The 27,151-nt window shown below is 44.9% G+C and overlaps 1 long non-coding RNA gene across 1 annotated transcript; it reads left to right on the top strand.

The window, feature by feature from the left end:
• Positions 1 to 11,711: 11,711 nt before the first annotated feature.
• LOC137528124 (uncharacterized) lies at positions 11,712 to 25,648 on the top strand. The gene is made up of 3 exons (XR_011023271.1): positions 11,712 to 11,735; positions 16,598 to 16,645; positions 24,760 to 25,648. It is a non-coding gene; the product is annotated as an uncharacterized lncRNA (long non-coding RNA).
• The last annotated feature ends 1,503 nt before the right edge of the window (positions 25,649 to 27,151 follow it).

Genomic DNA, 27,151 nt, shown 5'->3' with positions numbered 1-27,151 from the left:
GTCCGTGAGAAGCCTGTAACGTGGGAATTCTGCAGTGAGTTGCCGGCCGGGACTCAAGCGATTCCGTTACTTTCCAAAAGGACTGTGGACTCTTCCTGCCTCTCCTCTCTTGAAGAGACTGAAAAAACATCAGCGCAGAGCTAATTAAAACCGTGAGTCAGCTGTTGTGTTAGCGGAAGAGCAATGCAATCACGTATATGCACTGGATTAATACTGAAAACTTGTGATCAACATACAACTCCTAAGTGTGGTGTGGAGCTTTTATAAGTGGGAATAAACCACTATATTAGACCTATTTTTATTTTTATTTTTAATTTTATTCTTTCAATTTTTTCAATTTTTTCATTTTTGTGTTTATGGGCCTGTATATATATATACATGCATGTATGTGGTAGTAGCCGGCAGAACAATCTAGGCAACCAATCCTGAGATTTTTTGACGTCTGGGTTTGAACCTAGGTAACTAAGTTGGCAGTATACAGTATATATGCAGATTATTAATCTTTTATGTGATATAATAAATGGTGCATTATTTTTATGCATAGGCGCATGAGTTTTAATATTTAAATTTACTTTTTAAGTTTTACTGTTTCATGGCCTCTTCTCGATGACACATTCACTGACGTATGCCAGAGCTAACATCTGTGAACTATTGACCCTTTGTATCTCTTTTCTGTGCTCAGAAGCCATTTACTGCCAGGAAAGTGTTCTATGGCTGCAATTTCTTATCAATGAGGGTTATGCCATAGTCTGACCCAGTCCTGACCCGGACAGAAGCTGTCACTTGCATATCTGATTTTTAACTCTTTCAGGCAGAGGAAGAAAAAAAAGGAGCACAGCATAGTTATTTGTGTGCCTGGCACTGCACATACCCATGTCTATCTCATCATGTCACATGTCACCTCGGATGGCCTTTAAGGCAAGAGGACCCTGGAGAACAATGCAGGACATTCAGTATTGGAGTCAGCAAACCTGGAAAAGATGCAGAACAATCACAGAGTCATAGCAGATCATGATGAGGATTGGAAGAGACACTGAAACAGCGGTCATGTGAGTGCAGTCACTTGCATGCACCCACAGGTTGTTCTGGGCTTATTAAAAGAAAACTCTCACTCCAGTTGTGCGGCACGCATGTGACTAAACCCGGGCAGCACGGTGGTGTAGTGGTTAGCGCTCTTGCCTTGCAGCGCTGGGTCCCGGTTCGAATCCCAGCCAGGTCAACATCTGCAAGGAGTTTGTATGTTCTTCCCGTGGCTGTGTGGGTTTCCACCAGGCACTTCGGTTTCATCCCACATCCCAAAAACATAAAGATAAGTTAATTGGCTCTAGACTATGATACATGCACTACACCCTCGGTTCTCAACGTGAGGTACGCGTACCCCAGGGGGTACTTCTTATGGTTCCAGGGGGTACTCGGGCTTGATATACTTAACCAAGAACAACACATTTAGAGTTTATAAAAATTATAAATCTTATTTAAACAACACCAGATTTGTATTTTAGCTAATTAAAAGCAAGTAAATGCTTGGAAATGGTTTAGAAATCAAGTACCATGTACTAGGATTAAATATACATTTTTCAAGGGGTACCTGTGCCAGGGGGTACTTAATGAGTACAGGGTTTTATTAGGGGTACATACCAATAAAATGTTGAGAAACACTGCACCACACCATACATACATAGACACATGACTATGGTAGGGACTAGATTGTGAGCCCCTCTGAGGGACAGTTAGTGACAAGACAATACAATATACTCTGTACAGCGCTGCAAAAGATGTCAGACGCTATATAAAATTCTTAAATAAATAAATCTAGGCAGTTCTTGCCTTTTGCATGATCGCTAACTCAGTAAAGTATCAAAGTATCAGGTCCATTGCTCTCCACCTGATCCTCTCTATGTGGACAAACAAACTATGCCAGTATGCTCCAAAGGTTTCAGTAAACTCAAGTGGCACCACCATGGAGGTCGTGTATCTTGGCGGCCTTTTCTCAGCTTGTGGCAAGTGCTGCCCAGAAGGGGCATGCTGTGTGAGCCCAATGTACCTGTACAGGTCATACAAATCTGCTCTTCCAGAAAAGGGATGTTACCGGTTGGGCTCTCAGTGATGAGATCTATGTGCAGGGCAGTAACAATAGACCCTGCAAGGGATGCCTCAGCAGGGGGCCCAGAAGCCACAGGGGGCCCATGGGGAGAAAGTTTGAGAGACTGACAGCTAAGGGCATGGAGAGAAAAAAATGTATTCTGCTCTCACACCATTGTTATATTGACTGCATGTGTTCACAACACAGATAAGGACTCATACACACTTTGGAATTTGTACACTGTCCCTGCTCCCTAGGGTTCGTAAAAAACATCTGTCTCTCACTGCTGCAAAGTTCTGATGACTTCATGTACAACCTTACAAACAAAGGAGTCACCTTTTGAAAAAAAAGTTGTAGACGTTCCCTTTTCAGCAATCACTGCCAAAGGATTCCTAGATTCTTATCACACACCGGCTAATGACCTTATGGCTCTGATTACTTTTACAACACAGTGGAGTAGAGATTGATGTCTTACTGTTGCTGCTTCATTGAGAGCTTTTTGTCTCATACTGAGTCCAAGTTCTTGTAATAACAATAACAATAACAATAATATTTTTATAGCACTTTTCTCCCTGGGGACTCAAAGCGCTGTGACCCTGCATTATGCAGTCTCAAAGGATAGGGAAAAAAAGGTGAGTTTTTAGCCTTTTTTTTAAAGAGAACCCGAGGTCGGTTTGAAGAATGTGATCTGCATACAGAGGCTGGATCTGCCTATACAGCCCAGCCTCTGTTGCTATCCCAAACCCCACTAAGGTCCCCCTGCACTCTGCAATCCCTCATAAATCACAGCCGTGCTGCTGACAAACAGCTTGTAAGAGCTGGCTGTGTTTATCTCTATAGTGTCAGTCTGCTGCTCTCCCCGCCTCCTGCAAAACTCCAGTCCCCGCCTGCATCCCTTCCCTCCCTGCTGATTGGAGGGAAGGGACGGGGGGCAGGGACCGGAGCTCTGCAGGAGGCGGGGGAGCAGCTGAGACTGACACTACAGATGTAAACACAGCCTCACAGCACGGCTGTGATTTATGAGGGATTGCAGAGTGCAGGGGGACCTTAGTGGGGTTTGGGATAGCAACAGAGGCTGAGCTGTATAGGCAGATCCAGCCTCTGTATGCAGATAACATTCTTCAAACCCACCTTGGGTTCTCTTTAAAGCTGTCCAGAGAAGGAGCCTCTCGTACTGATTGTGAAAGTGAGTTCCATAGAGTAGGGGCTGCATAGGAAAAGGCCCGAGCACCAAATGTTAAGTGTAACCAGCTTCATATTTTTGGCAGAGCGGAGGGTGCGTGGAGGGGCATAAAGTTCCAATAGATCCGCTATGTATTTGGGTCCCATGTGGTGTAGAGCCTTGAATGTCAGCAGGCATATCTTAAAATTGATTGTCCATTTTACTGGCAACCAGTGAAGACTTTTCAGTACTGGGGTGATGTGTAAGCTGTGGGGGGCATTGGCTAGGAGTCTGGCTGCAGCATTCTGTACTAGTTGTAAGGGGTGCAGAACCTTATCTGTAGATCAGATGAACAAGGCGTTGCAGTCAGGGGCATAGCTAGAAATGCCTTGGCCCCATAGCAAATTTTTTTGTAAGGGGTCCCCCCCTCCCGCCCCTCAATGACCTTTCAACCCAACGCACCTGTCGGACCTCCCACTGCTTGCAGTCACATAGGTAGGTAGGTAGGTGCACTGAACAGGTGGGTATGCAGTGATTGGTATTACAAATGTGCAGCTGTCACACACACAGGTACCATGAACAGTTGCAGTGACTGGTATATAACATTGCTTGCGGTCACGTAGGTAGGTCAGTGCACTGAACAGGTGGGTATGCAGTGATTGGTATTACAAATGTGCAGCTGTCACACACACAGGTACCGTGAACAGGTGCAGTGACACTGCGTGCGGTCACGTAGGTAGGTGAATGTGCAGTGTGTAGACAGCGGAGCTGCTGGCTGAGTCTGTAACGTTCCGGCTGCCTGAGCTGCTGTGATCCCCGTACACCCAGCCGCCTGCGGATATTTAACTTTTGAATAAATTGGAAGGACCTTGCAAGAGGCCTGTTTTAAGAAACTGAGAGTTGTGATTGAAACCATCTTACAGCGCAATTTCCACCCATATACAGCAGTGGGTCATATCTGAATTAAGTAGAAGCTGGCTATATGATTACTCTGCTTAAGACCCACCTGATAAGCTGAGGTGGCAAAAATCTGGTGAGCATTTAGTGAGAGGGGACGAGGGAAATAATTGGAAGTGACACCTGGGGAGCACAAAACACTGGTGACGTGGAGCAGTTGGAATTTCATAGTGCATAAACTGAACAATATTACCCTATGTGGAGCTTGTTTTTGTTACAGGTCTGGAGAGCGCAGCAGTATCATTGAACTATTGTATCCAGCATTGGACTTTATGCAGCGATCCCACTAACTCTGATGATTTGTGTGTATGATCAATTGCGAATCTTGGCGCTGTGCTTTTTATTTTGATTTCACGTAGGTAGGTAGGTGCACTGAACAGGTGGGTATGCAGTGATTGGTATTACAAATGTGCTGCTGCCTGTCACACACACAGGTATCGTGAACAGGTGCAGTGACACTGCGTGCGCTCACGAAGGTAGGTAGGTGCACTGAACAGGTGGGTATGCAATGATTGGTATTACAAATGTGCAGCTGCCTGTCACACACACAGGTATCGTGAACAGGTGCAGTGACACTGCGTGCGCTCACGAAGGTAGGTATGTGCACTGAATAGTTGGGTATGCAGTGATTGGTATTACAAATGTGCAGCTGCCTGTCACACACACAGGTACTGTGAACAGGGGCAGTTACACTGTGTGCGCTCACGTAGGTAGGTGGGTGCACTGACCAGTTGGGTATGCAGAGACAGATATTACAATTGTGCAGCTGTCACACACACAGGTAGTCACTGAATGTGCTGGGCATGGCAGTGGCACAGTAGGAATTACCAAGGGGCCAAGGTCCCACAAGCAGCTGTGATTGACTGACAGGGCTGTATATGCAACACAAGTGTTTGTGGGACACAAAAAAAAAAAAATAATAATATATCACAAGAACAACATTAGCTCTCAAAAGAGCTGTTGAGGATGAGGAGTGCTTTTTAGCAAGATCAACAAGAAGCGCTTTGAGTCTGACAGGAGAAAGGCGCTATACAAATACTGCAATTATTATTATTATTATTAAGAAGGAGAAACCTAACAAGAGCCTAACTAAGCTTTCCCTATGTCAGCAGCAAGGTACTCTCCCCTCTCTAATTACTGCAGCCACATGAGTGAGTGAAATGGCTGACGCTGCCTGCGTTTTATAAGGGGGAGGGGCTCCAGGAGGGAGTGTAGCCTGATTGGCTACCCTGTGCCTGCTGACTGTGATGTAGAGGGTCAAAGTTGACCCTAATGATGTAGTATAGGGGGTGGGTTGAACTCGCATAAAGTTTGCGTTCAATCGCGAACGTGAACCACCGAAGTTCGCACAAATAAGTTTGCGTGCGAACAGTTCAGGCCATCTCTAGGGAATCGGTGCGCGCGATCCCTTGCTATCTCTGCCCCTAGCACTTCACGCCAATTGACGTGTAGTGGTCCGCTCCGCTCCCGTCAATCAGTGTGGAGCCGTCGTTTAGTGGTTAAACAACAAAAAATAATAAAGAAAAATAAAAAAGAACCAAACATACAGTGTAATATGATACTCGAACACTAGATTGAGCAGATCGCCCTCCAGTGAAGAGTGTCAACCATAAGAAAATGGGTTGGGAGACGCTCTGGCTCCTCCTCCAGGGTACAAAAGACATGTAAAATATACTAACCAGTGATACACTCACACCTTTGTGTGCGGGGAGCCAATCCAGACAGACCAGTCCACATGTTGTCGAATTTGCCAGAGGCATTTCTATGTTGATAGATAGCTTTACAGTATGGAAGCACGGCATTGACAGCCTTTATCCAGTCTGTACAGGTGGGGACCACAGCAGTTATCCAGTCTGTACAGGTGGGGACCACAGCAGTTATCCAGTCTGTACAGGTGGGGACCACAGCAGTTATCCAGTCTGTACAGGTGGTGACCACAGCAGTTTTTGGTAAGCTGTTTACGGTCCAGGTGAAAATCTTCCACCACAAATTGTGTATGATAGTTACTCTGCAAAACAGCTGAAGAAAGATTAAGTAAGCATGTCTTAGCATCACAGGTGAGCTGACAGTCCATGTGGTCATTTAAAAATGCATTAATCTGTACCCAGTAAGTATTCACACGAGGACAGGCCCATACCATATGCATAAAAGTGTCTTTAACAAGACACATTTCAGGTAAGGCTATTCTTAATGATGACCAGATACTACTGATTTATCATCCCCCATTTTGCTGTACTCACTGACCCAATTCAACATACATCAACAGCTCCTCAAGGCAGAAGACCTTAAAGGCAGGGGCGTAACAATAGGCCCTGCAAGGGATCAAGGGATCAGGGGGGCCGAGAAGCGGCAGGGGGCCCCTTGGGGCGAAAAGTTTCTTTTCACTGTCCAGAGAGACTGACAACTAAGGGCACGGAAAGAAAAAACTTTCTGTTCTCTGCACAATTTTTCTAATAACTGCATCTGCTCAGCCACTGATAAGGAAGCATATGAAGTTTTGCAGACAAAGATTTGTAGACAGTCCCTATTCAGTGTTCAGCAGGGTCTTGAGTGCAGCGCTGCTCTACCCCAGCCTTTCTACCCCTGCCCAAGTGATCTGTACTATAGGGATGCTGGAGGAGTCTGAGCATGGAAAGAAAAAGGAAAAAGCTTTCTATTCTCTGCACAAATAGGGGCCGCATCCAACGTTTTGCATGGGGGGCCCAGGGATTTCTAGTTACGCCGATGCTTAAAGGGCAAGCACCGAAAGTCACCTGGGGCCCTGAGCAGCACGGGAATTTTTATTTCTTGAAGACAAAGTGCATCATCTTTTTGTGCTGCTGTAACTGTTCATGCACATACATTACAAAAGATAAAATTACATAAGGGCATAAAAATAACAAGTGATACATAATTTTACAGTGACTAATGTAAGGCCATGGTCAATCACAACTTGGAGAGTGCAAAAGGTTACGTGTGTCACTGGTGAACGCATGAAATCACATGTACATTAGCATGCACTGTGATTGTACTTTTGTGCATCATGTGTAAAACTCCATCCATGATGACTCACAGTAAGTGTTCATATTTGTGAGTGAATCAACTACTAACATCTAATCTTCAGCCCACAGGGATGCTGTCACCTTATGGACCAGAGCAAATGTAAGATTTCAGCACGCCTCCCATTCATTAGCTAATAACTTTATCACTTTTGAACACAGTGGAAAAGAAATGTCAGCGCATCTTAAAGGATACCAGAGCCAAACATTAAACTAAAAAACGGTAGGGGGCAGGCATGTACTAGGTGTAGTCCAGATGCCCACCACTACCTCTGTTCTCTTCCATCCCCATCCTTCATATCGTAATTACTCTGTGCAGCTGAGTCCAGGGCAGTAGTGCACAGGCGTGCATGGCCAGGAGCGCTCTGCACACGTGCACAATGTCACAATGACTTTATTCATACACTAGTGACCGTAGGCCGTTTAATAACGGGCTCGAGGTCTGTCACGGCCACCACCTGTCACCACCTGCCCGCCTGCCGTGTCCACGCACCCCCACCACACATGCGCACATGCCAGCTCGCTGTGCACACGCCCGCCCGACCCCCTGGCTGTCCTGCTCCTGTCCCAACAATGGCTGTCCCTGCAGCACATGCGCAGTAGTGCAAACGCAGGGATACACACACACGGACATGGGATGCAGAGACACAGGGGTTTTATTAGGTATGATGTGCCCCAGCTGTGAGTCTCTGTTGTCTGCATAGCGACTTGCTGTAAGTGTAGCAGCAGGTTTGTGTTCTTATGAGAGCTCTGTCACTTGTGGAAGTCATCATCTAAAGCTCTTAAAGTAAAATGTGAGAATTGTGTATATTCTTTATATCATCAGATACTTTGGGGCTGCCCTGCTGCCACTGTAGCACCCATTCTTTCCACTCTGCATGCCCTCTTTCTGCTTCAGGGACGTTTTTAGGCATAGGCATTACACGTCACTGCCTGGAGTGCTATTGGTCCTGGGGGGGACCCGCCTGAACTAAGACCCACCCCTGAACTAAGCCACACCTCCCGAATGAAGACACGCCTCCTGTGGGTGTCGGTCCCTTCTTCTGTCCCCTTGTTTCTCCTTCTGTTTCCTTGTGCCACCTTCAGTCCCCCTGTGCCACCTTTGCCCCATGTGTTTCTCTGTCCCCCTCCTTCTGTCTCCCTTTGTACCTCCTTCTGTCGCCATGTGCCACCTTCTGTCTCCTTGTGCCACCTCTGCCCCCTCTATGGCCAGAGATGGATTAAAGTGAATTGCTGCCCTAGGCAAGCAACAACTCTGGGCACACACTTGATGGCCACCTAACTTTTTTTTTGACAAGATTTGTTGGGGCTCCAACTCTCTCCTAGGCACCTGCCTAAGTTGCCTTGTGGATGATCTGGTTCTGTGTGCACCTCTCTGTATCTTCATCTGTCCCACTGTGCCTCCTTCTGTCCCCCTTTGTGCCTCCCTCTGTCCCCTTGTCCCACTATCTGTTCCTGTCCCCCTACTGCACTCCCCCAGTTCAGTCTGTAAAGGCAGAGTATAGAAGCTGTGCTCTAACCTCCTCCCTGGAGTCCAGAGTTGTTCCTGTGTGACCATCCTGTCTGTTTTCTGCTCCCTCTAATGCTGGCTCTTCTCATGTAGTGTGAGTAGTGGAGGAGATGTTGGGCACTAGAGCGGGTGGTCATCAGACAGCATTGGACTCCAGTGGAAAGGTGAGAGCACAGCTTCTGCTGCTCTATACTTTTCATTTACACACTAACCTGGGGTAGCGCAGGAAAGGGGTGTGCAAATAAATGCAACAGGATCAGCCTGTCGTTTGTATTTCAGGGACTGCCTGTATTGTGCACCCACCCTATACAGCACATGGTTTATATTCACTAGTGTGTTGTGTTTTCTTTTTGGGTGGGAGCCAGGGGGGTGGCACAGGACTTCCTGGCTGCAGTGACAAAAAGGATAAAACTGCCCCTGTTCTGCATACTCTGAACCCAAATGTCTGATGATGTAAAGATAAAAACAGGAATCCAAAACTTGTTTTGTTCCCCTATGGTATATTTTAAGGCACATTTGTGGCAGTCTCGGCCCAGAATCTAGTGTAAGTACAGGTGCCCCCCTAGGTCATTTAACCATTTAATGACAAGCATACGTATTAAAACGTCATGCTTTAGCCTGTTAACGGCAACATGACGTTTTAATACGTTGTGCGTTCCCGCCGCCGCTCCCCACGGTTCCGTGCTATGTGATTGGGGAAGAGGACCCAGCGGTCCTCTACCCAATCGCAGTGCCTTGAGTGAATGGACGTGACCGCGAACAGCGGCTAGGTCTATTCACAAAAACAAGAAATTGTTACAGGTTTAATAAAGTGTAAAAAAAAAGTGATCACTTCCTATAACGGAGAGTGTTCACTAGCGCCATCTTGTGGCCGAAAAGTATATTACACATACATGCACATACATAATATGAACATACACAATATTATTAAATTAGTACATTACACTTCCAACCCCCCCTCCCCCCCCCCCCCCCCCCCCCCCCCCAAAAAAAAAAAACACTTGTAAAAAAAAAATCAGCTTCAAATAAATAAATAAATGGTTGCCTTAGGGACTCAGCTTTTTTAAATCTATATTTTATGTGGGAAAATTAATTTTACTTTATTACATAGGGGCTTGTAATTATGGCCAGAACAAAAAAAGAAACAAAAAAAAAAAACAGAAAAATAACACCTAATTTCAAAATAATATATTGTCGCCATACATTGTGATAGGGACATAATTTAAACGGTTTAATAATCAGGACAACTGGGCAAATAAAATGTGTTGGTTTTATCCACTGAAGAATGTTTAATATTAAAAGTATAATGGCTGAAAACTGAGAAATAATGATTTTTTTCCATTATTTTTGTATTTTTCCCATTAAAACGCATTTAGCATAAAAAAAATTCTTAGCAAAATGTACTACCCATAGAAAGCTTAATTGGTGGACGAAAAAAACCGAGGTGTAGATCATTTTTTTGTGAGAAGTTGTAATAAAGTTATTAGGGAATAAAAGGGAGGAGTACTGACAGGAGAAAATTGCTCTGCTCCGTCAGGGTAAAAACCCTTGGGGATGAACTGGTTAAAGATCCAGCACATCAAACTTTAAAAGATAGCTTACCTCACCTGCCAGAAGTCATTCCATCATGCGGCATGCAGTCCCCTATCCCTTCAGGAACCGTGTGCTTTGCTATAGTATACTAGAGTAACGCCTCTATACAGCACTCATCCCGCAGGATCAAGCTCTATCCTGACTGGAAACACCAATAGAGGAGTGATGAGCAAAATCTGCTAATTACAAATACGCAAAATGATGCATACATTTTCACAATTATGCATACACGTAATTACAAATTCGTAATTCAAATTGACTTCATATAATCATTCATAATTGCGCATGAATGTACGCGTAATTTACGTGCAATTTTGTGCTGACTTTGGTGGTAAATAGCAAAGCACGGATACTTGCTATTGCTACTAAAATTGATACATATGTTAAGGAGAATATTGGGTATAAGTTAAAAAAATAATTTTTCAAAAAGACTGTAGTTTTTGAGAAAATCTATTTTAATAATGCAAAGAAAAATGGTTTTTAAACTAGAAAAATGACAATTTAAAAAAACATCTTTTTTGTAGATTTATAATCGATTTTCTCAAAAACTACAAGGTCTTTATGAGCAAATCATTGTGTAATTTGTGTGTGTGTGTCTGTGTGTGTGTCTGTGTGTGTGGGGGGAGGGGGTGAGTGGCCCAGTTGGGCCGTCTTGTACCACCTGACTGCAGGGTGAAGGGTCAAGAAATGGCCTTTTGGGAAAGAATAGGGCAGAGGCAGTACACACTGTTCGCCGCACAGGTGAGCTGGCGAGCGGCCTATGTCTGCCATGAATAAACCCTGGAATAAATGAAAATGATTCAATCAAAAATGATAGTCAATGGTGTAGCTAAGGAGCTTTGGGCCCCAGTGCAAGTTTTACATGGGGCCCTGCAAGCATTCTATACATAAAAATGAATATGTGGCATCAAAACCTGCCAATGACAGCCACAATATTAGAGGGGCAAGTAGGGGATAGGGAACAGTTTGGTAATGATTACCACTATTCAGAGCATCTACAGAAGTGATCATTACCATGCTGTTGAGGATGGGCCCCTTAGTCGTGGTCGCAACCTCAGCATTCCCTATTGCTACGCCACTGATGATAACTTTGGAAAATGCTATTAAATTCCATTGTGTTTCTGGTAAATTGGATGAGGAAGTCACCGCCTCAGAATTCAGATGTTGAGGAGATAAGCACAAATTCTGTGATAAGAAAAGGCTAAAAATGAAAACACCTCATGATTGGACGTTGGAGTCATCAGCTTCCACTTCTGATGCACCGGTGATTTCCTCATCCGCATTTACCCGGAATACAAGACAATACATTTCACAATGCTATCAAGCCCTATATAAGGAGGAAACAAGAGAGCATAAGACAGTCCATGAAGGCCGAGTGTCTCTACATCACAGGTAAGAGGACTGGATGGAAGATGATTGTAGACACAGACAGACACATATTGATATGACATGATTCATGTCAGTGTTTTTCAACATTAATATAGCATCATGTACAGAGGCGTATGTACTGGGGTGCAGGTATGGCATGTGCCAATGGGCGCCACTCTATTGCATTCGTGTTGTTCTCCATACAAATACTAGTTTTTATCTGGGGACATTCTGCTGCCTGATTACATCTTTTAGGTGAACAAGCCGCCTAACTGTTATTTGGGGGATATGTATAGGCTGACCTATCACATTCCATTCTTATAGGCCAAGCTTCACTTGAAACCTGCACACAACCAGTTAAACCAAGACCACAGTGTTTGCCATGGCACAGTGTATGCCATGGGTGTGGTGTTTGCCATGACACAGTGTTTGCCATGGGTGCAGTGTTTGCCATGAGTCAGTGTTTGCCATGGGTGCAGTGTTTGCCATGGGTGCAGTGTATGCCATGGGCACAGTGTTTGCCATGGGCGCAGTGTTTGCCATGGGTGCAGTGTATGCCATGGGCACAGTGTTTGCCATGGGTGCAGTGTTTGCCATGGGTGCAGTGTTTGCCATGAGTCAGTGTTTACAATGAGCCAGTGTTTGCCATGAGTCAGTGTTTGCCATGAGCCAGTGTTTGCCATGGGCGCAGTTTTCCCTAGATACACCTCTGAACAATGTACCCTTTTATTTATGGCAATTGGCAAATTATCTCTTACTATATGTGTAATACCATGTCAAGCACCCCTTGATGCAAATATATTTGTTAGGAGTACTCAGTGGTGTAACTAAGGAGCTTGAGGCCTCAGTGTGAGTTTTACATGGGGCCCCAAGAACTCTATTGATACGGAGCCTCAAAACTTACCAGGGACAGCTGCGGCCTCAGAGAGGTGCAATAAGATTAAGAAAACAGTTTGTTAAGGATAACCACTATGCACGCACATATAGAGGTGTTCATTACCAGCATAGCACATATGCAGAGCCAATCTGGGGGATGAAGGAGAGCCCCTAGTGGGTCCCTCTTGAACCGGGGCTCTGGTGTGGTCACAATCTCTGCATCCCATATTGCTACACCACTTGGAGTACGCCATAGTTGTGAATTATTATTATTTAGTGCCACCATCTACCACTGCGATTTACAGATGCTTTCTATATACAGCTCTGCTTTCAAGCGCTAACCTCCAGTTTCGTGAGCATTTAGTTTTAGCCAGTTATTATTCATTCACTCCTGAAGCTCAGTTAAGCACACGTTTATTTGTGGAGTAGTAACTATGATGCCAGGGTTGAATGATAAATATAGCTGGGTGTCATCAGCATAGCGATGATATGTCAGGCCATGTTTTTGTATGTTTTTTTTCCAAGTGGCAGAATGCATATGATGAACAGCAAAGAGGATAATATCACACCCTGGGGTACACCATATTTTAGAGGTACAGGGTTGGAGAGGAAGGGCCCCAAGGCTACATTTTGTGTTCTTCCAGCAAGAAAAGATGTAAACCACTGGGGAACTAAGCCATCTATGCTACTGTATTGTAGCATGTTAAGTAAGATTTCATGACCAACTGTGTCAAAAGCCGTTGAGAGGTCAAGCAACATCAGGATGGAACATTGGCCTCTGTCTCTTTCCGTGAGCAGATCGTTGCAGATTTGGGTGAGGGCTGTTTCACAGCAGTGATGTTTTCTGAAGCTAGATTAAAGAAGGTGGGAGCCTGGCTTCAAGTTGGAGGTAGACAGCCTTTTCAATATTTACCCTCAGAAAGGGAAGGTTGGAGACTGGTCTGTAACTGTTTAGAGCATATGGGTCTAACTTAAGGATAGTGTCTTGAGTGGTGGCCTGATGATTGCTTCTTTCAGACATGTGAGAAACCTCCTGTCTTGTAAGGAACAGTTGACTAATTTGTGGAGAGCTAGTCTAGACAGCTCAGGGCATTTCAACATGAACTTAGTTAGGCCAGGATCCAGATCGCAGGTAGTCTGGCGAAGGTTTAAGAGGATATCCAAGAAATCTTCTTCAGTAATTACCTTGAAATCAGACCACGGTGTTAGGTTATGTTTGCATCCATTATATTGCTCTCCTTAAAGGAGTCATCAGGGAAATTGGTTAAATGAGCTTTACTCACCTGGGGATTTCTCCAGCCCCTTGCAGCCAACTGTCCCATGCCGACCGCTCCGCTCTCCGCCACCGTCCCGGTCTCCGTGCTCAGTATTCAGTCCGACCGCGGGGTTGCCCTTACCGCGGCTGCACAAAGCGCCGCTGTCAATCATAGCCACATGGGCCGCGGAGCAGTCAGCTGCAAGGGGCTGGAGAAAGACCCAGGTGAGTAAAGCTCATTTTAGCCAATTTCTCTGATGACTCCTTTAAGTTTCTGGTGCTGTGAATTGAATGGCAGATTGTATGGTGGAGACTTTGTCTGAGAAGAAGTGAGCAAATTTCTCACACAGATCCTGTGAAGGTCTGATGCTGGATTTTGTCAAGATGGATTGCAAAGATTGTCAACTGTGTTGAAAAGTTGGGCAGGTCTGTTGGCTGCATTTGCAATCTCCTGAGACAGGAATGAGGACTTTATTTGTTGATCAGTGTTTGATATTTTTTCAGGTGAGCCACTAGGGATAGTTTGTCTTCACAGGGCTGATGTTTGTGCCACTGTCGTTGCAGTCTGTGCGCCACTTACTTTAGTTCCTTTACAGAGTTGTCAAACCAGCGAACCTGATGTAATGGGGCAGAACGTTTAATGCAAAAGCTAAAAGCAGCTAAGACATAATGGTTATATTTAAAGGGAAGGTTCAAGCAAAAAAAAAAAAAAATGAGTTTTACTTACCTGGGGCTTCTACCAGCCTCATGTAGCCATCCTGTGCCCTTGTAGTCCCTCACTGCTGCTCCAGTCCCTTGCTGGCAGCTTGACGACCTCAGAGGTCAGGGCCACATTGCATACATTTTTACGCATTCCAGCTAGTGCAGGAACAAAAATTTACGCGTTGCACCACTAACACGTAAAAATGTATGCGTTAATGTTCCTGCACTAGCGGGAATGTGTAAAAATGTACGCAATTCGGCCCTGACCTCCGAGGTCAGAAAGCTCCCAGCGGGGGACTGGAGCAGCAGTGAGTGACTACGAGGGCACAGGATGGCGGCATGGGGCTGGTAGAAGCCCCAGGTAAGTGAAACTCATTTTTTTTTTTTTGCTTGGACCTTCCCTTTAAGGCCCATGTATTCAAGGCATAAGCTGTGATCCATCAGTCCATCCAGATTGAGGTTGTTCTGAAGGTGTTGGGGTGATAAACCTTTCAAGGAACAATATTTTAAAAATTCTTTCACCTGGTGTTTTTTAGCTAGTGCTGTAAAGGAGAAGTGGATGGTAGTGTGGTGGTGTGACCAAACTGAATGGAATATGAATTCCAAAGTGGGGCCTCTTTTGTGGGTGGGGAGGTTGTTGGCTTGAAAGAAGCCCAGTTCATTCGTAGAAAGTAGCAGCTCTCTTCCTAATTGGGAGGAGTGTGTATCCACTCATGCGTTAAAGCCTCCCAGATTTATCCACCTAGGGTGTTTCAGTGTTACGCAAGATACAAGTTCTGCTATTTTGTTGAGAAAGGCTGAACCATCACCATGAGGGCGGTAGACAAGCAGTATATTTATTTATTTTCTCATCTGAGAGTTAGGCTGTCAGACATTCAAAAGATTGGGTGGGGGATACAGCAAGGGGTTTAATGTTTAAACTGGATTTAAAGCACATAGCTACTCCTCTTTTCCTGTGGTTTTGTCTTTCGCTGAGTATTTGGCCCGGCACAGGAGCTTCCAGAGTGGGTCCAAGTTCTGGTCCAACCATATCTCTGTAATTAAAGCTAGATGTGAAGTATTAGGTTGTGAATAACTGCTGGCATTTCAGAGTGCTGCTTTAATGTTGTTTGCCTTCACTTTGAACCTGTGTTCCTAGCCCCCCCGACTCAGGAGTGTGATAACTATCCCTGCTATCTGTGTCCTTTACTGATACAGCTGTAATTGATGTGTTTTGGTGATATGTGAAGATTGCTTTGCCTTTGAGTTATGAGTGTCTGCTCGTTTTCCTCTATCCTCGTCTTGTTTTCCTAAGAATCCCAAGGGATTTTAGGGGGGGGTAATTAAAGCAGGATCAATTTGTAAAGGTTCTTTGGCCACAGAGGCTGCAAATATAGATCAGCATTGTTGGCTCCACATGCAGTTCACTTTTTCTCCTGAGTTTTCTCCTGGGTGATATTTTCACACATTGTCATAAATGGCCTTTTAAACACCAGCAAGAAAGAAAATATGCAAAATTATTTTGATGCTACGTTTTCACCAACTTTTGGGTACTTTTTCAATTATAAAAAGTTATTTTAAAGAGAAGATGAAAATTATCTCCTAGGAGGAAACTTAGGAGAAAAGTGAATTGCATATGGGCCACTGTATCAAATGATGTGCATACAAGAATGATTATTCTTTTATAGAGTGATGCATCATGGCCAATCTTGCTTACATATTTGTAGAATAACTGCAAATCCCGTATGCTGTTTCAAATAGTCAAAATGATATTTAATTTATATTTAGCATCCCACCTCATAGAGTCCTAATAATCCATGCCTTGCACTGATGGGGACCAGAAAGTCCAAATCATCGGTCTGCAAATAGACTACAGGCAGTCTTGTGCTCCAGGATGTGTCTCCTGCTTTTAGGGATATAAAGGAGTACATTGCATATTCAGCAGTGATGCATCATGGGAGATCTTCCCTGCTCACATAAAGATGGATAATTGTAAATACCTTCTGTTTTAAGAAATCAGTTTTATAGTTATACTTCTGTTTTGTATCATTCATACAAATATGCTTCTTCTCAGTTGTAGATCTTAACGGTGACGGAATACAAGATATCTCCAGTATCAGAGGTAAGCAGATCCATGTATCTTCAGCTTTACCTTACCTTGTTATCACACAGGCTCAAGATGATGGAATGTTAGATTCTCTTAAAGGAGTTATCAGGGGAAATCAATAAAATAAGTGCTACTTACCAGGGTCTTCCTCGACAGTGGACTCGGCTGTCATAGGCTTCAGCCAATGAGAGCTGATTGCTCTTGTGCGTCTCGTGCTCTTGTGTGTGACACGGCTGTCTCCTAGCAATGATCACCGCTGGGAGGCTGATGGCGGAGCAGAGCATCAGCGCACGCGATCTCCTGCAAAACACGCCCACAGGACCTAAAGCCGATCGCTGTTAGGTCGTCCTGGGGCTGCTGCCGCAGCCACGCCCATCGGAGTGACGTGGTCAGCTAGTGGTTAAAGTGGTATCAAACCCAGCATTTCTTTGCTCTAAAAGATTCTTTACAGCATATAATATACTACCACATTTTTTTTAGCAAAACAGCATTCAAGCAATTAAACAATGGGGCCTATACACTGGTCGATTTCAGGCATTCGACCGCTCTGATCGAATCGGTTACAAATCGATGCAACAGGAAGCATGATTGATCGGCCAATCAATCGACTTCTGGCCAATTTCGATCAATTTACTCGATCGGTCCGGATGGAAAATCTAGGTCGATTGGCTGCTGACAGCAGATCAATGGCCCATAGAGTTGCATTGGATTGAATGGTGCAAAAATGCATTTCGATCGATTTTCAATAGATTTCAATTGGAAATCTGTTCCTAGTGTGTGGCACACATCAGATAGATTCCTGTCAGATTCAACCTGACAGGCATCTGACAGGAATCTATCTGATGGTTGTATCTGCTGCCAATCTATACGTGTATGGCCACCTTTACTTTTCCAGAGTCCCATGCTGTGAGAGATGAATCTGAACTGGTGATAACATTATTTTGTGTTTACTTAACTGTAGCAAGTAAAGAATGTAAACATTCCCTGGCAGCAGTTTGTGTCCAGAACAGAGACACCTGCTCAGAAATAATGACTGGATAAATTACAATATACAGTGGCTTGCAAAAGACTGGCAGCTGTAATTGCAGCAAAAGGTGGTTCTACAAAGTATTGACTCAGGGGGCTGAATAATTACGCACACCCCATGAATAAAATGCAATGGCAGCTTTCAGAGCAAATAAACTGTACTTTGGGAACTTGTAATTTCTAAATGACTAATAATACTTGTGCGCAAAAGCAAATATGATAACTGTATAGATGAAAAGGATTAGGAAAACACATTTTTATTGAACATAATGTCAGAGTTTAATACCGCTTTAACATATTCTTAAAATTTGGTGTTTTTATCTCTTATGGGGGCTTTGCTTTTAACCGCTGAAATCGGCGGCCAAATTTCACTGCACTTTGGTGTTTTTTTTTGTTTGTTTTTTTAGTGCACTTGTATGTATTAAAATTTATATCAGCACCATGGCTTAAGCTTCAACATTGAATTAAGTGTATTAAAATGTATTTGATAATGGTATTTACCATTTTAACCGACGATAATTAACGTTATACGATAAAACGTTAACGGCATCAGCATGCACCCTTTTTTCCCCATGCCTCTTTTGACTGTACGCCCCAGTGCATAAACCAATCTACCAAACCCTGAGACCAATAACCTTGGAAGAGCACACAAAACTGCTTGAATGGATTAACTGGCCTTAGCAGCCCTTTTTTAATTTTAAACAATAAACATTTTATTTAATGACTAACAAATAATTGAACAAGCAAAAAAACGACTCATATTATAACTAAACCACGAGAGAAGGGCTCTTTCCATCAGTGGCACAGCAAGCCAATATGGCCTCCAGACGCAGACTCTGGCTCAAGGACATCTATGTGGTAACACACAAGAGGGTCCTCCCTGATGATGGTCAAATGACCTCTGCAGGCCTTCCCCAGCCTGGCTGCCATTACTGTGAAATAAATTCAACCAGTGACATTCATACCAATTACAGTGACAAATCACCTTCATCAACCAGCAATCTGATGACATGCGCACACCAGAGCATGCGCGCCCACGCCTGGTTAGGGTTAGGCACCACCATTGGAGGGTTCTGTGTGAGAGTAGGGTTGGATTAAGCTGTATTGTTGAACTATGTAACGATTTTTAACGTTATTATCTTTTCATTATTATCTCCCATATGTTTTTAAAACTGTATTGATCGTTAACCAAGTTTGACAACGATATTTATCGTTATTAAGATTTCATTATCCAGTGGAGCCATTTCGTTATCCAGCCAGACCCTTTTTTCCTGACACCCTTTTTTCATGCACACAAATAGAGGCACAAGGAAAAATGGGTGTATAATAAAGACCCTTTTCAACTGGGTGCAGGGTTAAGCCGAAAACATGTAAACAATAAGTACTGAACGTAATAATATTTCCAAATGAAAATTGTTAATAATGATAATAAAACAGTACCAAGATTTTGATCTTTCCTATATTTTACTACCGCTTAACCTAATCCTACTCTGGAACAGAACCCTCCAATGCCTAACCCCCCTGGTGGTGAATAACCCTTACACCCTCCCTGGTGGAGCCTAACCCTATGATCCCTTAGTGGTGCCTAACCCTAAGACCCCTCTGGTGGTGCCTAACCCTAAGACCCCCACCCCAGTGGTGCCTGAAATTGTAACATATTTTTAAAAACGTCAATGTTCTAATGTTAAAAACGATATTTATCAGGCGCCCAAATTTCTGCTTTGGGCACCGTACTAAAGGGAACCTAAACTGAGAGGGATATGGATGCTTCCTTTTAACCACTTGAGGACCATGGTCTTAAACCCCCCTAGTGACCAGGCTTTTTTTTACAATTAAGTCCACTGCAGCTTTAATGAGGCACTTAAAGAGAACCAGAGATGAAGCAACCTCATGTATTTTACCTTATAAATCAGTGGGAACATGACAGTAAACACCTAATCTGCTCTTTGTTACATTGTTCTCTGTTTAATTTGCCTGTTATCACCTCTAAGATAAGAATCCCGACTAAGCAGTCGGTCTGGCTTTGCTACAGAATAATTATAGCTGAGACTGTGTTCTTTGCTGTCTTCAAGTCCAAGCCTGCCCCCTGCTGGCTTTGCTCAGGAATCATTATAGCTGAGTCATTATAGCAAAGCCAGACTCAATGCTCAGCCCGGGATTCTTATCTCAGCTAGATAACAGACACTTTTAGCAGTGAGGATGGAACAGAGAGCATGGTAAATGTTTTCTCTAATGTTCCCACTGATTTCTATGGTAAAATACACAAGGGTGCTTCGTCTCTGGTTCACTTTAAGTCTCCAAAAAGGGGAGGATCGCAGAGACACGGCGAGGGCACCGATCAGCTGCAGTGGGGTGAGGGAAGCCCCAGGTGAGTAAAACTCATTTTTTTTCGAGACTTAAGGTTCACTTTAACCCCCTTGGCGGTATGAAAAATACCGCCAGGGGGCAGCGCAGCAGTTTTTTTTTAATTATTTTTTTTTTAAATCATGTAGCGAGCCGAGGGCTCGCTACATGATAGCCGCTGCTCAGCGGCATCCCCCCAGCCCCGCCGATCGCCTCCGGCGATAAGGAAATCCCGTTCAAAGAACGGGATTTCCTGGAGGGCTTCCCCCGTCGCCATGGCGACGGGGCGGAATGACGTCACCGACGTCAGCGACGTCGGGACGTCATTGGGAGACCCGATCCACCCCTCGGCGCTGCCTGGCACTGATTGGCCAGGCAGCGCTCGGGGTCTGGGGGGGGGCCGCGCGCCGCACCGGATAGCGGCGATCGGGCGCGCGGCGGCGGCGATCGGGGTGCTGGCGCAGCTAGCAAAGTGCTAGCTGCGTCCAGCAAAAAAAAATGAAGTAAATCGGCCCAGCAGGGCCTGAGCGGCACCCTCCGGCGGCTTACCCCGTGTCACACACGGGGTTACCGCCAAGGAGGTTAAGGGCTTGCTACAGGGCCGCACAACTCAGCACAGAAGTTATTTCCTCCCTCCCCCCCCCCTTTTCTGCTCATCAACAGAGCTCTCTGTTGGTGGGCTATGATCACTCCCAGGATATGTATTTTATTTTTTTATATATAAATATTTATGTATTTATTTTTTAAAATAAAATAACATATATATTTTTTTAATGTTGTATCCCTCCCTCAACATGCCAGCCAATCACCGAGAAAAGCTGTCATAGGCTTCGGCCTACGACAGTGGATCGCTTCCTTGCCACCGCCAGGACTGCACGCCGATCGGCGTTAGGCGGTCCAAGGGCTGCCGCGGCATCCACGCCCCTTGGCGTGGAGCGGTGTTTAAAGAGACTCTGAAGCGAGTGAGCTAGAAGTTGATTCGTGTAAAGCACCTTACATAGTGCTAAAACGCCGCTATCCTGCGGCAAAACGAGGGGTCTTTAGCCCCTAAATCCCCTCTTCTAGGTCCGGGGAGCGCTTCCTGCTTGAGGCAGAGTTAATGGCTGTAGCTCTGCCTCTCAGCACGTCAATCCCGGCTGATCGCCGCCTCTCACCGCCCCTCTCACTCTTCCTTCACAGAGAGGGGAGGGGGAGAGGCAGAGATCCGCGCGGCGATTGAAGCTCATAGCTCTGCCTCCAGGAAGAGCAAAATCACCGACCAAGAAAGTCGTGGATTTTGCAGGGGGGATTTGGGAGGTGAAGACCCCTCGTTTTGCCGCGGGATAGTGGCGTTTTGGCATTATGTAAGGTGCTTTACACGAATCAACTCCTAGCTCACTCGCTTCAGAGTCTCTTTAAGTAGTTAAAACCAGTTGCCTGGCAGTCCTGCTGATCTCTTTGGCTACAGAATGACACACCTGAAACAAGCATGCAGCTAATCCAGTCTGACTTCAGTCAGAGCACCTGATCTGCATGCTTGTTCAGGGGATGTGGCTAAAAGTATTAAAGACACAGGATCAGCAGGATAGCCAGGCAACTGGTATTATTTTAAAAGGAAAAATCTTTATCCCTCTCAGTTTAGGTTCCCTTTAATAATATTTGCATTAAGGTTCACATCTAAAATCGCAAAACGCCGGCGGTTTTGCAGGATTGATTTTCCTGCGATTAACGCAGAAAAATCACTGGACACGCGGCGGTTTTGACGCGATCGCGATTAGCGGTGCTTTGCATGCTACTTGCGATCGCTAAACGCTAATCGCAAATCGCCGGCAAACCGCTGCATGTAACACGTTTGCAGTTATCGCTAACCGCAATCACTGCCATGTGTTACATGCTGCAGCAGTTTCTAAAAAACCGGTAGCGGTTTGCCTTGAGCGGGAATCGCGCGATTCCCGCTCAAGTGTGAATGGACCCTAAGGCCTCTTTTCCACAAACTGTTGACAGGCAGTGAAATGCCTCTCAAACTCACAACTGCTGACTGCTGCTTGGTAACTGTTTGTTGTTGCCTGGTAACTGCTTGCTGAGCACACAGTTCAACAGTTCGTGGAAAAGAGGCCTAACGTATATGACGGCACCCAAATCATCCACTAGCCACCTGAGCCCTTTTTTTCCTGCTCCCAGGGGGCTCTGTATGGCTGATATTGTGGTAGTAGCAAGAAGTTTTGAATCAGGATGATACTATTTATTGGCTAACTTAAAAGAATAAGGCCTCTTTTCCACGAACTGTTTCTAGGCAGTGAAATGCCACTCAAACTCTCACAACTGCTCACTGCTGCCTGGTAACTGCTTGTTGCTGCCTGGTAACTGCTTGTTGCTGCCTGGTAACTGCTCACTGCTGCCTGGTAACTGCTCACTGCTGCCTGGTAACTGCTCACTGCTGCCTGGTAACTGCTCACTGCTGCCTGGTAACTGCTCACTGCTGCCTGGTAACTGCTCACTGCTGCCTGGTAACTGCTCACTGCTGCCTGGCAACTGCTTGCTGAGCACACAGCTCAACAGTTCGTGGAAAAGAGGCCTTAGCGTAAGCAAGCTTCCGGCTATATAACCTTGGTCAGGCTTCAATGCAGCCGAAAGCTTGCTTACTCTTAGGCCTCTTTTCCATGGACTGTTGAGCTGTGTGCTCAGCAAGCAGTTACCAGGCAGCAAAAAGCAGTTACCAGGCAGCAAAAAGCAGTTACCAGGCAGCAGCGAGCAGATACCAGGCAGCAACAAGCAGTTACCAGGCAGCAACAAGCAGTTACCAGGCAGCAACAAGCAGTTACCAGGCAGCAACAAGCAGTTACCAGGCAGCAACAAGCAGTTACCAGGCAGCAACAAGCAGTTACCAGGCAGCAGTGAACAATTACCAGGCAGCAGTGAGCAGTTACCAGGCAGCAGTGAGCAAATACCAGGCAGCAGTGAGCAAATACCAGGCAGCAGTGAGCAAATACCAGGCAGCAGTGAGCAGATACCAGGCAGCAGTGAGCAGATACCAGGCAGCAGTGAGCAGATACCAGGCAGCAGTGAGCAGATACCAGGCAGCAGTGAGCAGATACCAGGCAGCAGTGAGCAGATACCAGGCAGCAGTGAGCAGATACCAGGCAGCAGTGAGCAGATACCAGGCAGCAGTGAGCAGATACCAGGCAGCAGCAAGCAGTTATCAGGCAGCAGTGTGTAGATACCAGGCAGCAACAAGCAGTTACCAGGCAGCAGTGAGCAGTTGTGAGAGTTTGAGAGGCATTTCACTGCCTATCAACAGTCCATGGAAAGGAGGCCTTATTTTTTTAAGTTAGTCAATAAATGGTATCATCCTGATTCACAACTTCTTGCTTTTACTGATGGCTTACACGGTACAATACCCTACTGATATTGTGGTGAAACCCCTCCCACAGTGCGATGTCAGCACCTAGGTAGGTACTGACATCACACTGTGAGAGCCCTGTTGCATTGTGGGAAATAACAGCTGTTTCTAACTGCCGAAAAAGCAGCATCTCCTTCCACAGACATCACCTGCCAGCAATAAAAATGTCACCATGTGATAAATGTCAGAATGTAAATCAGGGAGAGGAAAGCTTTTACAATGGGCAAACACTGACTAAATCATTTATACATAATTATTGTAAAAACTAAGCACTTGTTTTAAGTACATTATTTTCACTGCAGTTCCACTTTAAGCCCTCTTTTCCACAGACTGTTTCTAGGCAGTAAAATGCCTCTCAAACTCCCACAACTGTTCACTGCTGCCTGTTAACTGCTCACTGATGCCTGGTAATTGCTCACTGCTGCCTGGTAACTGATTGCTGAGCACACAGCTCAACAGTTCATGGAAAAGTGGCCTAAGGGCCCGTTTCCACTATCGCGAATCTGCATGCGTTTCCTGCATGCAGATTCGCACAGCCAATACAAGTGGATGGGCCTGTTTCCACTTGTCAGTTTTCCTGAGCGTTTTCCTGTGCAGCATTTTTCTGCACGGCAGAGCCCTCAGAATTCGGCTGCGTGTGGAATGCATGCGAATCGCCGCTAATGTATTTAATAGGGAAATCGCCTGCGGCTTTGGTATGCGAATTTTCATGCGAATTCGCATGGAAATCAATGGAAAAGCACACCGGCACTGCCATGGTTAAATTCGCATACACCCGCATGCGAAATTTGCATCCGCATGCAAATTTTTACCGCGGCGATTCGCACCGCACAAGTGGAAACGGGCCCTAAGGCTTTGTTTTCGTGTGAACCCTTCATATGGAGTGTGGAGATTCAGGGCTGTGGAGTTGGAGTCGAGGAGTCGGAGCAATTATGGGTACCTGGAGTTGAGTCGGTGGTTTCATAAACTGAGGAGTTGGAGTAGGATGATTTTTGTTCCGTCTCCACAGCCCTGTTGGGATTATGGATAATCAATGATATCCAAATGCTTCTGAATTTAAGCATATTTTTATGCAAATATATGCAGTTTGAAAATGGACGAATCAATTTAAACCCAGGTTTAGGTTGATTGGTCAATTTTCAAGCTGCATATACTGTATTTGCATAAACATTTACATCAATTTGCATCAACGTGGAAAAAATTGCATATCATTGGTCATTACGAGTTGGGATGTGGATTTCCAACAAGCTGCACTTGCCAGTCTGGCTGCCACCTAAATGGCATTTGCCATCTTCTGGGGTGTTTGATATTTTACATATAACAATGATGCAGAAAAGTATTAAGTAAGGATTTTTTTTCTTTGTGGTTTGTCTCTTTTCAGGATAAAACAGAGCAATGAACCCCAAATTCTCCACCCTCCTGATATTCAGCATTGCCCTGAGCTTCCCTCATCTCTCAGCATGTCAGGACTGGGGATTGTTTCAGCAGACGCACATTAGAGCTCCCTCAGCCTACCCCATCAACTGTAACGCTGAGCTGAATAACAGCTTGTATTATGACGGAAGGCTCTGCAGGTTGACGAACACCTTCATCAGATTGCAAGCCACAACTGTGCGTCAAGCCTGTGTTGCTACTGTCGGGAGAGTGGATGTGACAAGCCCAGTGTACCCGCTTGAGGACTGCAACCTTGTGAGCGGACTACCTGGATCTTGTGTTTATTCAAAGCAGAATATAAATCATGTAATATGCATAAAATGTGAAAACGGATATCCTGTAGATTTTAACAGACTTGGCCCATGCTAACGTTTGTTTTGTCACTTTATAATGCAGCCAAGTACATAATATGCCTCTTTATTAAAGTCCTGCATTAAAAAAAAATTTCTGCTATGCATTAGATCTGCTAAAATATCTCCATAGCACAGCTACATTATAACTTGCACAGAGGCTTCAGCCGACAAATCACTGCACAGTTTAAAGGGAAAGTAATGGCCTGGGATTAAAGGTATTTTGATTTTTTTGGTAAAGAGGAACTGTGATCTAGAAGAACACCCACCACTGCAGTTTCCTGGACATGAGACCTACGCCCAGTACTAAAATCTGCTGCCGCCGAAATCATGTGCACCAATGCAGCCAATAGTAGAACATTGATAAAAACACATTACCAAATCTCTGGTTATAGTTTGATGATTCTCACGTGGAATGTAACGTGTGACACAAGTTAACCTACTAAAGGGATTGGCTGTACCTGAAATCTGTTCTGCTTTATGCTCTGCAATAAACTTTCTGTTATCTGCAAGCTGCCTCTGGATCTCATTTCACCACTGAACACTCGTAGGCCTAGTGCACACCAGAGCGTTTCGGCTGCAGTTTGCGATACCCTTGCGGGTGCGGATCCGCTTGGGTAATGTATTTCAATGGGCTGGTGCACACCAGAGCGGGAGGCGTTTTGCAGAAACGCATACTCCCGGGCTGCTGCAGATTTTGGATTGCGGAGGCGTTTCTGCCTCAATGTTAAGTATAGGAAAACCGCAAACCGCTCTGAAAAACGGCACTTCAGAGCGGTTTGCCAGGCGGTTTTTGTTACAGTAGCTGTTCAGTAACAGCTTTACTGTAACAATACATGAAATCTACTACACCAAAACCGCTACACAAAACCGCAAAACGCTAGCTGAAACGCTGCAGAAAAAGAAGAAAAAGCGTTTCAAAATCTGCTAGCATTTTGCGGATCTGCTAGCGGTTTTTGGTGTGCACCAGGCCTTATTGTGTAAATATCTGAACAAACACAGAGGTTCTCATTTTACTTGGGTTTGATTTACATTAACATTAAATGACACCATATGACAGAGCCAGGCAAGAGTATTGAGGACTATGGATGACATACATCAAATAAGGGGGCCTAGAAAAAAAAGGTGCGAGGTATAATCAAAATTTTATAACATTGTTTATAACCATATTTTATTGTTTTTTCATGTTATAAAATCTGAAAATTTTGTCTATAACAATGAAAATGAAAATATATGTACAATTGTAATAACTATAGTAAAACCATGGTAAATATAACCGATATTTTACTACAATTAAACCTAACCCTACTATCACACAGAACCCTCCCTCTACCTATCCCTAACCCCTAGACCCCCCCCCCCTAAGACCCCCGCCCCCAGTGGTGCCTAACCCTAAGACCCCCTTGGTGGTGCCTAACCCTAATACTCAGCAAGGAGAGGGCCAGCGCATACCACAAAGGCTGCATCTGAAATGACCAACAGCTCACATGTGCAGCACCTATAATAAGCTATCTGCACACTTCTCGTTCAATTCAGATGCAAATCATATGCATAACTATTACTTACCATGCAAACAGGAAACTCAGGAATACAGGCTGGGAGCAGCTAACCTGGTAGTTACATACTAGCAAAATTATGAAAAAGGGGGGATGTTGCGCATCCCTAAAAACATGCTGCAATTGACTGGTTAATCGCTCAGGCATGCACCACCTCTATTAGGCTGAAAATGCATGCCCTGCGTCCAAAACAAATGCTACATTTACTATACTATGGAGGAACTTTGGCTTCCACTATAGTTTGCATGCAAAGTATAATATACTCGACACTTGCGCCACGGTGAGGCAGACCTCCAGGCAAGTGGCCTAACCTAAATTAAAAACAACATATGTATAACCTTGGGAGCAGCTAAGCAAAAATGTGTAACTTACATTTTAATGGACAGCAAGGAGAGGGCCAGCGCATACCACAAAGGCTGCATCTGAAATGACC

The sequence above is a fragment of the Hyperolius riggenbachi genome, chromosome 8 (assembly GCF_040937935.1).
Source record: "Hyperolius riggenbachi isolate aHypRig1 chromosome 8, aHypRig1.pri, whole genome shotgun sequence".
In the NCBI taxonomy this organism is placed as follows: domain Eukaryota; kingdom Metazoa; phylum Chordata; class Amphibia; order Anura; family Hyperoliidae; genus Hyperolius; species Hyperolius riggenbachi.
The sequence above is the reverse complement of the archived record's forward strand: the minus strand, read 5'-3'. Positions and strand labels throughout refer to the sequence as shown.